Source organism: Gallinula chloropus, assembly GCF_964237585.1.
Source record: "Gallinula chloropus genome assembly, chromosome: 11".
In the NCBI taxonomy this organism is placed as follows: Eukaryota; Metazoa; Chordata; class Aves; order Gruiformes; family Rallidae; genus Gallinula; species Gallinula chloropus.
Window position 1 is genome coordinate 15,337,155 of NC_140096.1, and position 18,973 is coordinate 15,356,127.

General features: G+C 51.1%; 1 protein-coding gene across 2 annotated transcripts in view; it reads right to left on the reverse strand.

The window, feature by feature from the left end:
* PCDH19 (protocadherin 19) overlaps positions 1-18,973 on the reverse strand; it is a gene marked incomplete at both ends in the record, with an annotated part of 56,564 nt that overhangs the window by 31,722 nt on the left and 5,869 nt on the right. The gene's annotated exons all lie outside the window — the stretch shown is intronic.

Consider the following 18,973-nt stretch of genomic DNA (forward strand, 5'->3'; position numbering starts at 1 on the left):
TCCTGACCCGACGTGACAGGTATCTGTCCCTCCGCCAGCCTCTGCCTCAGAAGACAACTCTAAAGCATCTCAACACAGGGTTTTTTTGCCCTTCTTCTCACTTCAGGGTGAAAACATTCCTATCTTTCCACAAATTATTGTAAACCTGCTGCAACCTCCTGCCAAAGCATGTAGGGACTCTTCACAAAATCAGCTTCATAAAAATGACACATTTAGCACCACTTTTTCAGGGTTATCCCTTGAGCCTTTTTTTTCTCCCCTACGTGCCTTGTTAATAAAGCTTGCATGTCACCCTTTATTATTAGAAAACAAAGCGGACCTCTCTCCAAGGCTGCAACGTGCATCTCTCCTTGTGGGTTTCAGAACATCCTCCCAAAACACACAATAGCTCCTCATCCTCTGCATCAAGCTGCATGTCTTCACTGTGATCACCGGTCTCCTGACCTTCCTTCCACACTGCAAGCATCATGGGGGACCACAGAAACAGCAAATTCCTCCCAAAAATCCACAGGGCCTCTCCAGTGGGAAAGGCAGGGCTCGTAAGACCGCTTCTCCCAGTCCTCCTGTATCCTTGGTCTTGTTCTCCATGGGCCATTCAATCACAGGCTCCAGCATCTGCAATAAAACTTGCTGCCTGTTAGGAGATCTCGCCAGCACTTAATTCTTATGGTTTGAACTATATTGTGGGTGATATAGAATTCATGCAAATTAAATAAAAGCACTCCAGCCGCTCTTAGGAAACAGGGAAAATTTCAAAGTAGGGACCAGATCAAATGAGGTATGTATCAGCGATGAGGGAAAGTCGTTATCGTTCAGTAAGCAGCTGATTTACCCCATGGGAAATAAGTAAGTGGTCTGAGACTCCTTCCCACCAGGAGCAGGTGAGGCACAAAACCCCACCCAACACCGAAATCCAGCCCCATGGCCCCAAGAGGAACAGCCAGGCTTGTCCCGATGCTCTCACACCCAGCAAGGCAGGCGGTCACTCCCCACACACTGGCAGGAGACTCCTCTCATCCAGCTCCAGGCTGGGAGCAGACCATGAAGGATGTCAGGAGAGATATTCCCCCACTGTGTGAGATGCCCTGTAATTAGCCCCTGCGCTACCGGCTGCTGACGAGGACACCGCTGCCTTGGAGCATCGGTCAGAGGCCAGGACCCATGGCCAGAGACCAGCCTGGATGAGCACTGCAATGCTTGAACCATTTGAGGAGCTCTGCTCTCTCCCCTGCACTCACCCCCAGCTCTGCTCAGGCACTGGTGGCATCTGCAATGTCTGCAGCCACAGGTGAAGGTCCTGAGCACCACAGCCACAGCCTGGGAAGATGTAGCAGGAGACAGTCCTGTAATTCCCAGTTCCTGGCTCTCCAGCATCGGCACCTCCCAGCACAGTGGGGGGATCAGAGATGTGAGAGCAGCATCAGCCCCACGCTTTGGGTCAGACTCCCAGGCAGCCTCTACCCAAGCATCTACTGGTGCTTCCAGCCAGGGGGAGAGCCTGCAAAAGCTGATGGGCACAGTGAGGTAAACCCCAAGGAGCCCTCCAGACCCTCTCCTCTGCCAGCTGAGCTGTGCTGTGTCCCAGAGACCCCCCTACCTGGAGTCAGGACCTCTGGAAGGACTTGCCTGGCTGCCAGTCCCCATCACTGGAGCACAAGCCAGGGGAGAGGGGCAGAGAGGGATGCTCTCTGCTGTGTCAACAACCCCAGGCAAGACGGGAGGGAAACCATTGAAACCATTTGGCTCTAATTTGGCTCTTATTAAGGAGCATTTAAGAGCCAGCCACCTGGAGAAGTTCAATACAGGTTAAAGGGATCTGACCCCCAGAATCTCCCTCTGCAGCCATCTCCCACGCCCCAGTTTACTGCCAAAGCCTATAATGCAGGAGATTGCAAGCTGTAAACTAGCAACATAGTGTCTCTGAAAAAGTAAGTGCATTTAGCATCTGATATTGATGTTTTATAATTAGATGTAATACAGCAGATCATTTTCCTGCCCTTGATCAATGAAACCAGGGTTGGTTTTGGGGTTGGGCTTTTTTTGCAGACGCTCTGATTGCTGCCTAAAACCAAATGGAGCGGTGCCTCGCTCAGTTCAGCAGGAACGAGCGGAGACGAGGATGTGCAAACACAGCATCCATTTAGATTTACCGTCCCCGAAATATAAACAGAATATTTATTTCTGACCTTTTAAGCACTAATTCCAAATTTAATGAGGCACAATGAACATTCCTCAGAGCCAGACTCCATGGCTGCTTAACACCACCGACCCTCTAATTATTGCTGCAGCTTAAATAAAGGGCATTTGGTTCTGATGGACATTATTAAACGCTGAAGGAAGTGACTCCAGCCTCCATTTTCTCCTGATGAAATAAAGAGCGTTGCAGAGAAATCACTGGGAGAGTTCATCCTTTAGCATCACCCGCTCATCAGAACGAGCAGGAGCATCAAACTAGATTGTATTACGGCGCAGGCATGCCCACTAATCCACACTGAACTCCTGTCCCCTCCCCAAATAAATACAGGCTTTCTCATTTTTTTGCCTGCAAATGGATCAGAGGCGGGAGGAAAGGAGCTGCTGTGATGTGATTTTGAAAGAGGGTGTAGGATTAGAAACCCAGATTGAATCCCGAAAGCGGCAACACACAATGAAGCCATAATTACACTCCTGAAAGCCACAAATAGTGTCACCCGGTTGAATTTGTCAACATATCAGAAATCTACAGGATGGTTATGAAGAGCAAAAAGGCGATAATAAAAAACCTGCTTTACATTTGGATGGCACCTGTAACCCAAAAGCCCTTAGGTGGCTTGCAGTACAGGGGTCCCTCCAGCAGCACGGCCCAGGGCAGGCACCCCCTTGGCACCAACCCCCCTCAAAATTAATCAGAAAGTAAAATACTGACTCAAAACACGGACATGCTTTCTAGGCAAGTGCATATAGATGCCTCGGCTGCACCCGGAGCAGCAAGGAGGCTGGTGATGCCCCAGCAGCTCCCCAGTGCCCCCTGCCCTGAGGCTGGGGCAGGAAGGATTTTGGGGCAGCAAGGGCTATGCCTCTCTGCCATGTGTCCTCTGATGGCACGGGGCTGAACTTGCCAGTCCCACGGGGCTGCCTTGATATATCCCTGCGGGGATATAATAGCCAATAAACCTAATTAAAGGGTTTTTTCCCATCACCTATGCCTGGAACTTTGAGATGCGTAATGGATCCATACATGCGGCGTCCAGTGTGGACTACACCCCTCCCTAAGCAGAAACAATCTGGATCTAATCAGCAGCCCCAGGGTAATGGGGCATGACTTACAGATTTGTTAAAAACCTTTTCAGAACTGTCCTTTCCCTGCCTCCTGCCATTAGGAAGGAAAACAAATATAACAAGAGGAACCTTTTTTCAAATGTTCCCATCGCTAGCGCTAAATAAAACTCCTTCCTTGTCATTCACCTTCTGGAGCGGCGGGTCAGACTGATGCGTTTTGTAGGGAACAGGAGAAATCACAGATTTGTCACTGCAGGAAAAAAAAAAAAAGAAAGGAAAAGCAAAAGCAAAAAAAAAAAACCCCAAAATCATTGCAGCTGAGCTAAAAATAGTGAAGGCGTGAGATGCTGCCGCCAGTTTGGCACTTTGGAGTGATGGGATGCCCGGTCCCACTGCCTGCATCCCAGAGCGTGCACAAGCTCCAGGGTGGGTAGGGGGCATGGGGACACACTGAAATGGGGTTGAGCACCGAAATGTGGCTGAGTGCCAAAAGGAGCAGCAGGGTTCAGCTGGTGCACAGCCCCCACAGCAGCATCTCACTCTGCTTCCACATCCTGGAGGAGATGAGGATGCCCCTGAGGCACACCAGGGCGGTGGGTGAGAGGGCTGGAGGTGGCAGCTGGAGGTTTTTCCTGCTTTATGGCCTAGCAGGTAGAAATTTGGTAAGGGGGTGCCAAGACCTGTGCAGTGACAGGTAGCAGTCCTGCAAGGAGTAGAGAGGACAGGATGGGCACACAGGGACCTCATCCCTGACACGTGTCTCAGCGCAAGCTTCTAATTTTGGGGCAAGCAGCAAGCGCATCCCACACCACCTGTGCACCCCACAGACACTTTCATCCTACAGCTTCTCCAGAGGCCCAACCCTGTCCCATGCATGCCCCCTGCACATCGCTGTGCACACCCAGCTCTGGCAGCGAGACCTCCACACCAGCAGCTCACTTCAGCTAAACCCCCCCAGCAATGGCAGATAATGAAACCGAGGGGAACACTGCCCCGTGTGCTCCTCCCGTTATCATTCCCATTGTTTATCTGTAATTGCATGGGAAGGCTGGCAATCAGCATAGCCTCAGCCAGCTCCCACTCCAAACCTCAAGGGGATTTTGCTCACAAAAAAATTAGTTATCAAAACTGCTTTTCCCCATGTTTTGGTGTTTTTTTTCTCCTACTTGGGCAGGAAAATGCAGGTCTCCAGCCCAGAAAGTTACTCTACAACAGTGAAACCCAGCTGCAAACCTGAGCAGGACTGGCCTGGCTGCCATCACCATTCCCAGTGACCACAGCACCATGTGCAGAGTCCAGATGGGGAGCGGGATGCAAAGTCCAGCTCGGCTCCGCCCAGCCAGGCTCAGCTCAGCCCAGCTTTCCTTGGCTTAGCTCGGCCCAGCTCAGCTTGGCTCAGCTCAGCCCATCTTGCCCCTTACACCCCCAAAGCCTGCTGGCCCCAGAGATGCCACACTGGCCCCAGCATCCTCAGGAACACACCAGCACCTCCAAACAACCCTTCCTTCCCTGTGAGCCTCACTGCCTGCTCGGGGGCACCATTTAGCCCAACGGGGGCCTGTTTCCTCTCAGAATAAACTGTAGGGAGATAAATGACCACAAAGCACTTGCCAGGAATGGGGACCAGCCCTAACTGGCTGCCCCTCTCCATCCCCAGGCTGCTCGCTCCCCGTGCCCGACAGCCACCCCGCGTTATTAACAGCCTGGTAAACACAGCCCGTTGGTTATTACAAAGATGCCAAAACCTTACTACTTCTTGTTCCTTCCAGTTAATGTACCATAGCCGAGGATGAATTACTATTACAAGGAACTAAAAATAAAAATGTTTCAGAGGCCGTAATTGGCTTGTCTTGTTGGGCTTTTTAAGGAGCCAAAGTACCAGTTCCAGGCTATTAGCCCTAAGGTTGTAGGAGAACGGTGTAAAATATTTCTTCATTAAAACCCTACTTTCTCCATAGAGGTGTTTTTCTTTAGGGTTTTTTCCCCCCCCCTTTCTTCATTTATTTATTTTTTTTATTCTTTTCTGTTTAAAAGACATGTGTTATCAAACAAGCTTTAGTTAAAAGAGGGCTTCCAAAGCCCAGAGGTGATATAAATAGATGGGGCTCGGTGCAGCTGGAGAACCAGCCAGAGCCTTCGCTGATCTATTCAGGTCATTTTTCTGCAAAACTTACATAATATTCCTCAGTCCCATCAGTAATCTTGGGCCGTCTGTGATCAGCAGCACCAAATCTTGCCGTCCTTGGGGACACGGGGCTTTGTGCCAGCAAGCACCCAGCCCGTCAGTGTGGGACATGGAATGGACACCAGCACAGGCTGCAAAGCTGGGGTCACCCAGGGTGCCCCTGTGATGGGGAGTATGAGGGGTTTTTGTCTTTCTTGTGAGAGGCTTCAGTGCTATGTGGTTATTAAGAGCATTAGTTACCATCATTACTCATGACCAGCAACAACCACGACCAAATCAAACCCATTTATTCAGCAAAAACCCTTCTTTTTGAAACAAGGAGACACTCTGCCTGAGCGAGGACCCAGCTTGGCCTGAGCAAGGACCCAGCTTGACCATCCTCAGCTTGGCACCAGCCACCCTGCTGAGGATGGTGACGATGCACCAGCCAAACAATAACCTGTGGGCACCACTTTAATACCAGCTTTAAGTCCTGCCCCCCCACAGTGCCTGCTCCAACTGATGGGAGCACCTTGGGGCTGCCCTTGCCAACCTGCAGGGAGCCGGGCAGGCAAATAGGGTCAGATGAGATGTTAGAGAAAAATTCTTCACTGAAAATGTTGTCAGGGTGTGGAACAGGCTGCCCAGGGAAGGGGTTGAGTCACCATCCCCGGATGTATTTAAAAGACAGGTAGATGAGGCACTTAGAGATCTGGTTTAGCACAGGACAGGAGCAGTTGGACTCGATGATCTTAAAAGTCTTTTCCAACCTGGTGATTCTTGTGAACTATGGCACAGAGCAGCACAGCACTAAAACATGTTAATGATATTAACACCAACAGCGATGACGACCCATCTCTAGATAGCACCACACAGCAGAGGAAGCTCAGCAGGAAAATCACAACAGCCCCTTCCACGCTCTGCTCTCGCGCAGGGAGAAGGGTGACGCGCTGCCTTGCGGAACGGCTCCCCAACGGGTATTTACTGCTCTGATGTTGTGATTTGAAGGGTGCTGCTAGAAGAAGACTATTTCTGTTAGGTACAATTGCTATTTTTTTGTAGTGTCTAGGCAATACCTTGTTAAAAAAGGGCAAAACAACAGTTATTAATTACCCTAATTAACCCAATTCATAAGACACATTTGTGTGGCTGTCATGACAACTGCTTTGACTAACTTGCCAAGAATAGCTTAGCTGTCCATTCAAATAAATCCCTGATAATTACTAGTCTAGTTTACTGGGCTTCTGTGATAATAATAATTAGTGCTACTGTACAAAAGGTCGTGCTAAACAGTTTATGAATGATGCATTTCGCATGGTGATTATATGAGTCACGCAGCACCCAGCGCATGGACGCAGGCACCGCGTGCCCAACGTGGCGAGATGTGATTAGATGGGAGCCTGTGGACAGCACGGCGGGCTGAAAGGGAGAAGTCATTAACATCAGAGGAGATACAACCAAGGAGAAGCTGGGTGAAGCTGGGGTGGCGAGCGCCCTGCCTCCTCGACACACAGGGTGTGTGTCCGTCCGCCTGTCCAGCCCACCACAAGCTGGGAGATGGTACTGCATCTCTAATGAAGGCACTGGTAAGTGGTGAAAAGCTTCCAAGCCTGATGTGCTGTGTGTTGGCACTGCACCTCACCGCCACGTTTCCCTCCCTGTCAGTAACAGATAACTGCAGGTCACCTCTCTGGTTCACAGTCACAGAGTACTTTAGGTTGAATGGGACCTTTAAAGGCGATCTAGTCCAACCTTCCCTGCAGTGAGCAGGGACACTTTTAACTAGATGAAGTTGCTCAGAGCCCCATCAAGCCTGACCTTGAACTTCTCCAGGGATGGGGCCTCCACTACCTCTCTGTGCAACCTGTGCTAGTGTCTCACCACCCTCATAGTAAAGAACTTCTTCCCAATGTCTAATCTAAACCTACCCTGCTCTAGTTTAAAACCATTGCCCCTCGTCCTATCGCTACATGCCCTTAACAAACACTCCTGCCTTTCCTGCAGGTCCCTTCAGGTACCAGAAGGGGCTTTAAGGCCTCCCGGGAGCCTTCTCTTCTCCAGGAACAAGCCCAGCTCTGTCAGCCTGTCTTTGTAGAAGTGCTTCAGCCCTCTGACGACACTTGTGGCCTTCCCTGGACACGCTCCAAGAGGTCCATGTCCTTCTTGTGTTGAGGGCTCCACAGTTGAACGCAGCACTGCAAGTGTGGTCTCACCAGAGCAGAGGGAGAGAATCACCCCTCCTGATCTGCTGGCTACACTTCTTTTGAAGCTTCCCTGAATGCCATTGGTCTTCTGGCCTACAAGTGCACATGTCCAGCCTTTTGTCATCAACACTCCCATGTCTTTTTCCTCAGGCTGCTCCCTATCACATCATTCCCCAGCCTGTATTGGTAGTGAGGACTGTCCCGACCCATGTGCAGGACCTTGCACTTGTCCTTGTTGAACTTCATGAGGCTGGAACGGGCCCAACTCTGTAGCTGGTCCAGATAACATTCCACCCTTCTGGTGTGTCAACTGCACCACTCAGTTTGGTGTCACATGCAAACCTGCTGAGGGTGCGCTCGATCGCACTGCCTATGTGATTGATAAAGGTATTAAACAACACTGGTCCCAGTATGGATCCCAGTGCTGGGGTACTCCCCCATTATTAGGTTTCAGGATCAATGACAAAGCGGAGGTCAGGTCACCAAAGGCACCGCAAGCCAGGGGTAGGCAGCTCCATCCCTCTCTGTCTCCTTCTCCACAGGAAGAAACCCTCCGTGGGGTGGTGGTTGATGTCTCTCCACGACCAGGCACAGCAGATCCCACGGACACTGGCTGTCCTGTAGGCAGCAGGGAGCCAACCTCCCTGCCAGGCTGCACAGGCAGCACCGCAACACTGCCACAGCGTGCCCCAAAACCATGCCACACCAAACGGTCCTTGTGGCACATGGTGTTAGGCAACAGGAGCTGGATGTACCCACAAGCAGAAGGATGCAGCCCCTCTCCGAGAAGCACCCAAACCCCATCCTGTGTCACTCAGCCCAGCATCACTGCTCCTGAGGCTGCTGCAGGCATGAGAAGAAAGGGCTGTTTACCTGCCCCAGTGCCTTCCTGCACTCCTGCCATGGCTACAGTTTCCTTCACCTTTGCAACATGAAATCCAGGCCCATCAACCACCATTTGTCCTTTGCTGAGGTTCACAGGTGAAAACGGATCCATAGGATTCCCTCTGGCTGCACCTAGCTGGAGGCGAGGGGGCACAGGACCACAAAACACCACAAAATCCTGCAACCCCCCCGGGCAGGCAGAGCATCGGGGCACAGATGAAGGCAGCGTGCACACACTTAATACACAGGACAGCTGTTGGCCCCGTGGAAATCTATGAAATCACCCCATTTAGAATAAATTCTGATTAAACACCACATATGGTCCTTATTGTCCGTCCCTTGTTACCTATCACAAGGGGCATCTGCATGAAAACAGGGTCTTAATCTACAAATATTTGTCTGCTACAGCACTCTCCTCCCTCACCCCCACCTGAACTTGCAATTATTCTTATTGATTGACTTTAAGAGAGCACCACGCACATGCCTGGAGCTGCAACGCGACGAGCAAACAAGGGAGCAGCGCCGGGCTCCGCTGTAATCATTACCGGGGCGAGCAATTGCCCTGTCACACATGGCAGGTTATGGCTTCAGACTGGAGGCAGCAAGGCCAGATGAACGCTTAAAACGTCATTATGGTGTGAAAAGCGAGGATGTAGAAATGACACCTCCTTTCTCAACAAATCTGTTCCCCGAGCATCTCCCAGCTCTGCAGAGATTTCATCTCGTTAAGCCTAAAGAGCCAGTGTAGCCCTCGGAGTGGGGGACATGAGCTTGCATCCACTTCACGTGCCAAAATAGACCGTGATACGGGTGTCTTTGATCTAGGGGAAGATGGATCTGAGGTCCTGGAAAGGATTCCAGTGCTAGAGCCTGAGCCCGGGCTCGCCTGAGCATCACTGCACCCCTGGCTGAAAGCACACACTAGAAGACGAGGAGAAGTAAGACCAGCGAGGAGAAATTAGAGCAACCCGACGCCAAGCAGAACCTTCCCCAGTTTTCCCCAAGTGAAGTCTGCAGCTTGGTTCAATATGTTAGTGCCTAATGAAGGTTTCCCCCATATTCTGCAGGGTATAATCATTCTCCTCCTAATGAGCATGTGTTAATGGCATATTAATGCTGACAACAACTAAGTGCAGAGAACAAGAGATGAACATATTCCAAAATTTGTCTTTCCCCCCCCCCCAACAAAGGAATCCATCATGCAGCTGAGTGAGCCCCATCCCAGTGGGAGCCCATGGTTCCCACAGCGACGCTGCTGGCTCCGGTCCATGGGCTCACCACGGGATGCAGAGCCCGTATGGGACCATGAGCTTTGGTCTCTCACAAACCCATCCCCTGCAATTAATTGATGTACAGGGAAGGAACTCAGCCCCAGCATGGTATTTCCCTTCAGACAGGGGACAACCACACAGAGTGGAAGGGGGGGGCGGGGGGGCTGAACAAGAAACCAGAGGAACCTCTCACAAATGTCTGGAAAAGCATTTCACCAGGCAGACAGGTTCGGATGCTGTTTCTAAGCCAACAGCCGTGTGGATTTGATTACTAAATGTCACTGAAGTTGGGTCCCTGCCAGACCATCCAGATGTGAATCTGAATATGAAAAGTCCAGGAGGCAGCAGGTGATGGGAGTCACAGGCACAGGCACCAAGCCCCCATCCCGCTGCCGGCACCCCAGCCCACCTGGGTCTGCGTGACCGAGTTTATATAAACTCTCAGGCATAGAAAAGGACACACAGAAAACAGGTGTTTTCCTGGGTTTTTTTTCATCTTCCTTTGTGAAGACAGCTCCCCAAAACGCCAACAGCTCCCCCAAAGTGGCATCAACATGACCTGCAGGTGTACAGCCCACGGCTGGGTGCTGCAGGGGGGTGTGGAGACCTAATTCTGCAATCATCCCACTCCCAGACGCTCCTACCAGCACATACATAGATTTCCAGATCTATAATCAATGCTGGAATCAATAACAGGGAATTTAGCTACATTATAAAAACAGTAAAATCAGCCAATACTGAGAAATGACTATTGAGTCCTGTGTTTTCTGTACTCACTTAGTCTAATAATGGTGAATGATATTTTCCAAGTACATTATTCAGCAATAAAACCACCGAATTATTTGATCTCTTTCTAACCTTTATGATTCTAAGCACTCTTTTTGACCCAGATTGAATGAGGCAACATCTGCAGAGCCTTTCACAAAATTGTACTCGGCGCACACTATTGTAGGGCCGCTGCCAAAGATAAATGTTATTATTTTAAAACCATCATCCTCCTAATAGATGAGCAAACGCGCTGCATTAGCATAGCCTGCAGAGCTCGAGCACGGGTGAGAAAATGCCAGAGGGTTTTTGCTTAATGGAATTTTACATACCTGACTTAGGATGGGTTAATGCAATCCACCAACACGGGAATTTTAAAACCTGCCCTGTGGCATACACCTGCCATTACAAAAGATGGTATAATCCGACAAGCTCCAGAGCCCCGTGAGAACCATGAAGGATTCAAGTCCAGCTCTCTGGTGGCCCAGAGGGTGTTGAGATGAGGACCTCACCTGCACGGCTTCAACACACACAGACCTCCACCATGCATCACAGACCTGCACCACGCATCACAGACCTGCACCATGCATCACAGACCTACACCACGCATCACAGACCTGCACCACGCATCACAGACCTACACCACGCATCACACACCTACACCACACATTGGGTATAAGGAGGAGGAGCAGCTGGGGTTACCTGCAGCGTGCTGAGGGTGCATGATGCGCAATACCTGCTTTAGCGGTCACCACACTCAAACCTTCACCAGCCTAACAAGAACTCGCTGTAACTCTGTGTTATACAGGGTGTCACTTCAAGGCTAAGTACTAATCACTTGTCCAGCTGACGTAAGCCATTGCTTCACTCCAAATTTAGACTAGAAACTGATGCAGGCACCGAGGCAGCGATGCTGCCGTCTCCTCTCCAGCCAACCCTCCAATGGGTGTCACAGGCAAGCTCTGCCCCAACAGAAACAGCAAAATGGGGAGCCATTGACAGGCTGGATGTCCCTTGGATGAGCCCCAAGCAATGGGGACAGTGGGGAGCGGGACCATGGGGGACCCCATGAGACAACCCATACCACAGCCCCAGGAGGGTATCGCTGCCTGCAGAGCATCCCATCCATCAGCAATTCAGAGCACGCTCTAATTTAAATTATAATTACACTTATAAGTACACAGATTACAACTATTTATGCTACAAATAAGACCATCCTGTATTTTAATTAACAGAAAATGATTGGAACTCAACTATAGCCTCTACTGGGAACAATATCTAATCATTTATTGAAGTAAGGCTGTGCCCAGTCCCGTAGGCAGCCTGGCAGGGAAGGGGGAGCAGGGAGGGATGGGGGTCCCCCATCCAAGCCCTTGCACAGAGCAGGAGCCGCCATCAGAGGAGGGGAGAGGTGCAAGAGGAACAGTGTCCCAAGAGAGACAGAGGGCTCCTCAGCAGAGAGCCTGCAGGCAGAAGAACAAAGGGCAGGCAGGGCTCTGCCCTTGCTGGCTGCTGGGTACAGAGGACAGATCCAAGCAGAGCATCCTCAGCCAGGGCAAGAGCCCCAGGACCCAAGAGAACACCTGGCTGAGGACCTTCTCTGGCTCAAAGCCCCCAGGAGGGCCTTCAGTAGATGGCAGCTCCTCCTCAGAGCCCAGCAGATGCACATGAGGTTATCCAAAGGCTACTCGCACTTGGCTGTGATGATGCCTTTGCATTCAGCTTGTGCTTATGTGAAGTAAGTGAGAGGGAGAAACCACAGAGTTCAAGTCGTTCAATACAACAGGAGTCCATTTGGAAAACAGCACAAGAAAGGCCATAAGCAGCAAGCAAGACCACTCTTTTGATATATATTTTTTTTAAATTACTATAAATCTTTCGTAATTTGAGGAAAAATTCTTATCTGCCATGTAAATACAGTTGCAGGAGCTTTTTTGTACAGACTCAACAAGTAAGAGTCACGCCACACAAAGAAGCATCAGAAATTCCAGTTTATGGGAAGGAAAACAAGATGAGCCACTCTACTTTCATTGAAAGTGAACCATAAAACCCAAACCAATGAGATACACATGGTTATATGACACATTATATACCTGTTTACATAATTAGGTTCAATATGTAATAATTCTATAAACAATTTTAATATGTTTTTTATATATCCTGTATGTCATATAGTATATATAAGCTAATACATACAATATAACATACAGTATGTGATACAGAGATAAAACTGCATCCACATCGAGCGCTCTAGGTCTGGCCATCAGAGGAGAGGGGTTTTGCTGTTAAATACATCTTAGCCACTGCCACCACACCACACACCAGCCCTCACTCCTCCATGGACCCCTTGATCCTATTCAGCCTGGAGCCCACTGCAGGCTGGAAACCCAAAGGGGATGGGGTCGCAACCCCGTTATCAGTTAACACACACGGGTTAGTGGTGGACACGACAGCGTTTGGGGTGAACCCGATGATCTTGAACGTCTTTTCCAGCCTCAGTGGGTCAATGAAAAGCCCAAGACTTAGGACAGAGGGCAGCGAGCATGGCCATCAGCAGGAGACACAGTTAAACGTGGATGGAAGCTGGCATATTTATCTCTGTTGCAAAGTATTCAAATGAATTTTTCCAAACGGGGAGCTCGGAGCGATCACATTAGGAGATGTGTATAATTTGGTTAGGCTGACCTCGGAATGGAATAAAAAGCTGCTGATTTCCATAATGTTGGCCTCCAACACTCAGAGAGGTCAGGGAACGTGCAGTGATACACAAAACACTCTGAGAGTTAGTTAAGCTGAGGGATTTGCTGGGAATTTTGGAGCGAGCAGGGAAAGCATCCAGGGAGGTTGGGGGTTCCCACCCCCACAGGCTCTGGTACCCAGTGTGCTCCTGACTATGCCGGCTGTGACTGCTGAGCCTTCCCCGGGGTGGGAGGGGGGGAAGTGGGGGGCGCGGATAACCAGTCACAACCTCCAGCTGAGAGCATCGCTACTCTTCAGCGGGCTCTGGGAGCACAGAGGATGCTGCTGGGTCCCAGATAGGGATGCAGGGGCAGAGAAAGGCAGAGGCAGGGATGAGAGCCGTGACCTGCGCTTACCCATCGTGGTGCGCATCGCAGGCACAAAAAAAGTGCTGAGTTACAGTGACCTCCCAAGGAGAAAACAAGACTGGCAACGCACGCTCGCTGCGAAGTCAGCCTTCCCACTAGCTGAACATCATCACTGATAATGCTTTAATTATTATCTCGGCTGAAAATAAACCTTATTTCAACAGCCTGGCGTGTCTCAGCGCTGCAAACTTTCTCCAGGTTGGAAATTATCTCCTTTTTCTCTCTTTTTTCCCTCCTCCCCGCCCCCTGCTCTATACACAGCATTACTCAGAAGCGAGCCAAATCCCTTCCAATTACAGCTCACGACGTTTCCCCAGCGTTAGGCTAAAGCCAGGCCCTCCACTCCTAACCGGCACGGTTTATAACAAATTGTCTGTTACACCAGACAGAAACTGATTTCCTCAACCCCGGCATATTAAAGCGAGTACATTCATTCTGGTTGTAACACACAAAATGTGATTATAACAGACACTTTGGGGGCTTTTTAAGGCTAGCGGAGAAGAGGAGGATAAGCTGGAGGGGAAGAAAGAATTGACAAGTAGAGAAATGACAGAGAAAGAGGAACAGCCACGCTGATTTAATTTCTTACAAAACAAAACAAAAAAAAAATAAAGAAATCTTTGTGTGTTGTAGAAATGTGCTTCAGTTAACACCGCCAGATAGCCAGAGCAAAAGCTGCCGGGGCTGCCTGAAACGAAAATTGCTCTATTGTGCTTAGAAAACCGTTTCCTACAGCGAGGAGAACGCTTTCCAGGTAGTAAAAAGCCTATCTGAAACCACCGGGGCCTTATCCTGCAACTGTTGCTGGCTCAAATAATCCCCGCTGCCGCGAGGAGCCCAGCCGAAATCAGTGTGAGTGAGGATTACGCGGGAGTGTATCAAGGTTGGGGGATTAGAACAGGATTATCACTAAAACCAGTAATTCCCCATCTTACTGATGGTGGCCACCAGCTCAGGAGGTGGCTGATGGCCACAGCCATGCCCCCTCCCCACTTCCCTGGGTTTGGGAGCCGTTGGGTGCCTGGAGGACTTGAGTCCTGGTGTCACCTTGACCTTCTCCATCGGGATCTACCAGAGCAGAGGAGCCGAATCCATACCCTGCTAATGGTGCAACAGCAGCTGCTACTTCCCTTCCCTGCTGCCACCACCATGGGGCCACCGCACACCCTCTGGAGACAGTCAGGCCTGAATCTCCACACTAATGCCACCTTTGGATGTGCAGCCTCTCAAATAAGGCTCGCCCACTCCCATTTCACATCTCCTTCCCTTTGCAGCACTCAGTCCTGCTGAGGACCCCAGTGAGACAAGGGGCAGAGCAAGCCACTGTGCCCCAAGGGATGCTCCCCCCATGGATGGGGCACCACTTCCAGAAGAAGTGCTGATTTTGGGCATAAAACTGTCACTGAAAGACAGATGCAGCCATTATACACATATTGTTTTCTCTTAAAACCACAAAGTCAAAATCCAGGCATGCAAGTGTTACCCAAGGGTGGCTGCTCTACATGCAAGTCGTGTCCCAGGGATCCTAAAAGGCTTGGCACTCAGGCTGGTTTCCACACCACCCCAATGCAATGTGCATTTTTATCAAGGAAGCTGCCTAATGGCTCCTATTAATTTTGATTTTTAATCTCCTGGTGCAACTTCAGTAATATACAGGCAAAAACAGACAACAAGCCCGTTCGGCTCCAAAGCTGACTTCTCCTTCAGCTCAGCAGGAAGGAAAATAAAGCCCTGGGCAGCAGGAAAGGCTCTGACCGGCAATGCCCTTGCAGCTCCAGCATGTCCCACTCTCCCTCCTGTACAACAAGCCGAAATCCTAACGGGGACCAAGCCTCCTGCTGTCAGCCACGCTCAACCAGAGCTGCTCGCAAACGCTTTTTGCCATCACTGCCTACAGCCATCAGGATGCTAAAAGTCATACCCACAGCACCCATGGGACTACCAAGCTCTGGAGAGGCCACACATATGCCTAAGCCCTCCTGCCCCAGGACATCCCCCACTGTTTCCCGATGCTCTCTTGACAGCCATGCCTTGGCACAAGCAGAGCTGGCAGCCAAGCCTGGCCCCCATATGAAACGAAAAGCTTTCCAAGGGCTGTCTCAAAGTTCTTTTGCACCTTCAGAGCAAGGTTGCAGTCCCCACAGACCCCACTGTTTGATCCATTCTGGATCAGCAGGGATAGGTGGGGAGCACCGAGGAACCCGATTACAGCCGTCCCGGCCCGGCACAGCACAGCACTGCCAGCCCTGAGACTTGCTGCCGCGCGTACCACACGCGGCAGAGGAAACAGCTCCTGAAGCTCTGCAAACAACCCATCCTTGGGGACTTTTATTTCAAGGTTCCTGACTGTTAAAGCAAATGAGCCTCACGTTAAAGACCAGCTACACATCAAGGCAACGCAAAGCCATCGCTGCGGACAGCACGCATCTGCAGAGGCAATCGCTTACTCCCAGCCACAGCCATCATATGCTAAGCGACACCGCCAGCGACACGTTTACCTCCGTATTTTATCTTTTATCAACCGATGCTTTGCCTTCCCATCAGGAAAAGTCACTCCCAGGTGGTGCAGCAGCCATATCTCCCAGATCTGACACCTCGTAAAGGCTCCCAGGGGGGAAACGCCAGCAGCCTCGTCACTGGAGGCAATTCAAACCAGCCCAGACAAAGTCCCGCCGGATGCACTGCCGGGAACAGGTTGGCTCTGCAGACCCCAGGCTTGGGCAGGGATTTAATTTATGGAATCATCGTCACTGGGAGGGGTACCAGCAGCCCACTGCATGGGCATGTCATCGCACAAGTGCACCTGCTAAGGTGGTGATGGGCTACGATACGTTCAAGGATGCTCCTCTCAAGAAGCATCTTTTACAGAGGTTCCATGTCACCCTGCTGTCACTGTGGTCACTGCTTGAGCCTGCCAACCCTCAGCATTTTTAGGAGCCAGTTGAACCCACAGCAGGGTACTGCTGGGAGCACTACACAGAGGCTACCTGCCAAAGAAAAAGAAAAGCTCCCGCCCTAAACAAAGCTTCCGAGCAGCTTCCAGTTGGGAATTCTCCTCCCTGTGCCCTGGCCCTGCCCTTTTGTCCCAAAGCATCCCCAGGGAGCGAGCAGACCCCTGCTAGGACACACTGCTCTCTCAGAGAGCACCCACTGGAGAGCTGCTGGTCCCTGAGCAGAACTGGAGAGCCATCAGCTGCCCTCCTGCATGCTCAAGGGGCTGCTGGAGGGCACGCTGTAAGCTGACACTCGATGGCACTTGTTACAAGAGATAAATGTATTTCTCCAGGCAAGGTACCAGCTCTTCCCAGTGCATCCCACCTACACGAGTGATGGGGAAAAGGGGGAAGCTGGAGACATGGGGAGAAGCAAGAAACACCCCAGTCTCTTCACATGAGGGTGCACAAGGCAGTGGGGGTCTTTGGAGAGCCAATCCCTCAGGACCCCAAGCTGACTGCTGTGTGGAGGAGGAACACGGGTAGCACTGCCTTCTGCCCTGCAGCTGCCTGGTCCCTTTACCAGCTGAACTACAATGTCCCTGATGGTCCTTCTTCCCATCCCCAGCACTGCAGACCTCCTGCTGCCTGCACATGTTCCTGGCTAATGCCGATGTGTGATCGATTTTACGACTGAATTTTGCCTGTGACAGTGAATCACTGGCTGACAGGGTGCTCCACGGCTCGGTGCCCTTAGCAAGACAGCAACCAGAGATGCGCTCGGGACCCCTCTCCAAAGGATACTGCTCAGGGAAGGCAGGAATTCCTCAGGGACCTCTGCATCCCAGCGGCAATAGTTAGCCACAAACTTGGCACGCTTCCACCCTCCAAGGCAGCTGGGTACCCTGAGTCAAATCTGTGCATCGACAGGAATTCCCTAACACAAGAAGGGTGGTGTTTCCCACCTCTGGATTGCCAGCAAGGAGCAGGCAGCTTCAGTAGCAGCTCTTCTGCCGTATGTGACTAGAGACGGCCTTATCCCGAACCGCTCCCATCCTGACTCGGATGCAAAGTTCCCTGACTCACCCATCCAGGCATTTGGGAGCAGCAGACCCCGCTCAGCTCTCTGGCTGGACACTTATATCCAAGTCATTCCCGCTCAGTTCTTGCTAAGAAACTCTATACCCACTTTTACACCAACTCCAGAAGTGAAATCGGATTTTAACTGGTGGGACCAGCACTGGGATGCTCCCACCATACTGCCCCAAGCACAGGCAGGGTCCTGGCCCCGCAGCTACCAGCGGCTGTGCTGGGCTGTGCTGGGCTGTACTGGTGCACTTGTGCAGAAGTTGCCCCCACGCAACATCTCAGCAGTGAACCTCCAAAAGGCAACGCCATGCGGTGAGGCACCAGCACGCATGGGCAGGAGAGGCTTGAGACACAGGCTGGGCAGAAGGCAGCTAAGCATCATCACGGGGATCCCAACAACCCCCTCCCTGTCGTTCGGGCACTAAAAGCTCTGCTTCCACCTTCAGCTCCTGGCATTTGGGCGGGGAGCACCCCAAAACTGGGCCGACACCAGTAAGCGAGCTGGTTCTGTAGCCTCAGCAGAGGTCAGACACCAGGGTTCCACGAGCACTTTGTGGGTACAAATGGTGCAGCATCGTGCCTGCCGGCACCAGCCCTCACCAACATCCCTGCAGACTCTCAGAGAGGGCCAGGCTCCACTCTCTATGGCTCAAGTATCAATCTGAAGTAGATCCACTGCCTTCAGCAGCAACGTTTTGCATTTACACCAGCACACTGAACGCAAAACAGAGCAAGCCATAAATATTTTAGCTGCTTTTTCAGCTTTGTTATTCCCTTCAAAGCAGGAAACATGACAAACCTTTGATTGTCTTGCTTAATGCCAAACAATAATTCAAAGAGAGACAAACAAGCAACATTAAATGACGCCTGTGATGTACAGGAAAGCCGATGAATTAGAAGAACCTGATGAGGATGGCGTGGATTGGAGCAGCCCCTTTCCCTGCCTGTGGCAAGTACCACATATCCCTCCCACACTGCCCAGTGCGTGCCTGTCCTGCACAGCGAGGGGACAGCACAGGGCCAGGTGTGGAAGTGGTCACACCGGGGCACCCTGCACCGCTAGCTTCTCCAGGGAAACTCACTCACTGCCTCCAGAGCAACAGCCAACCCTGCTTTCCACAGCCTTTTGCAAACCTCCTGTGAAAGCAACGAGCATCTCTTCCCTTGAGCATCACCACACTCCAAATTCACTTGTAAAGCAGGCATCTCCAGCCTGGCCAACACCAGCATTTCAGGGAGGGGGGTGCTCTGCAGTGTCTGGTGGTGAAACATCCACCCATAACCACATGCCGAGGTC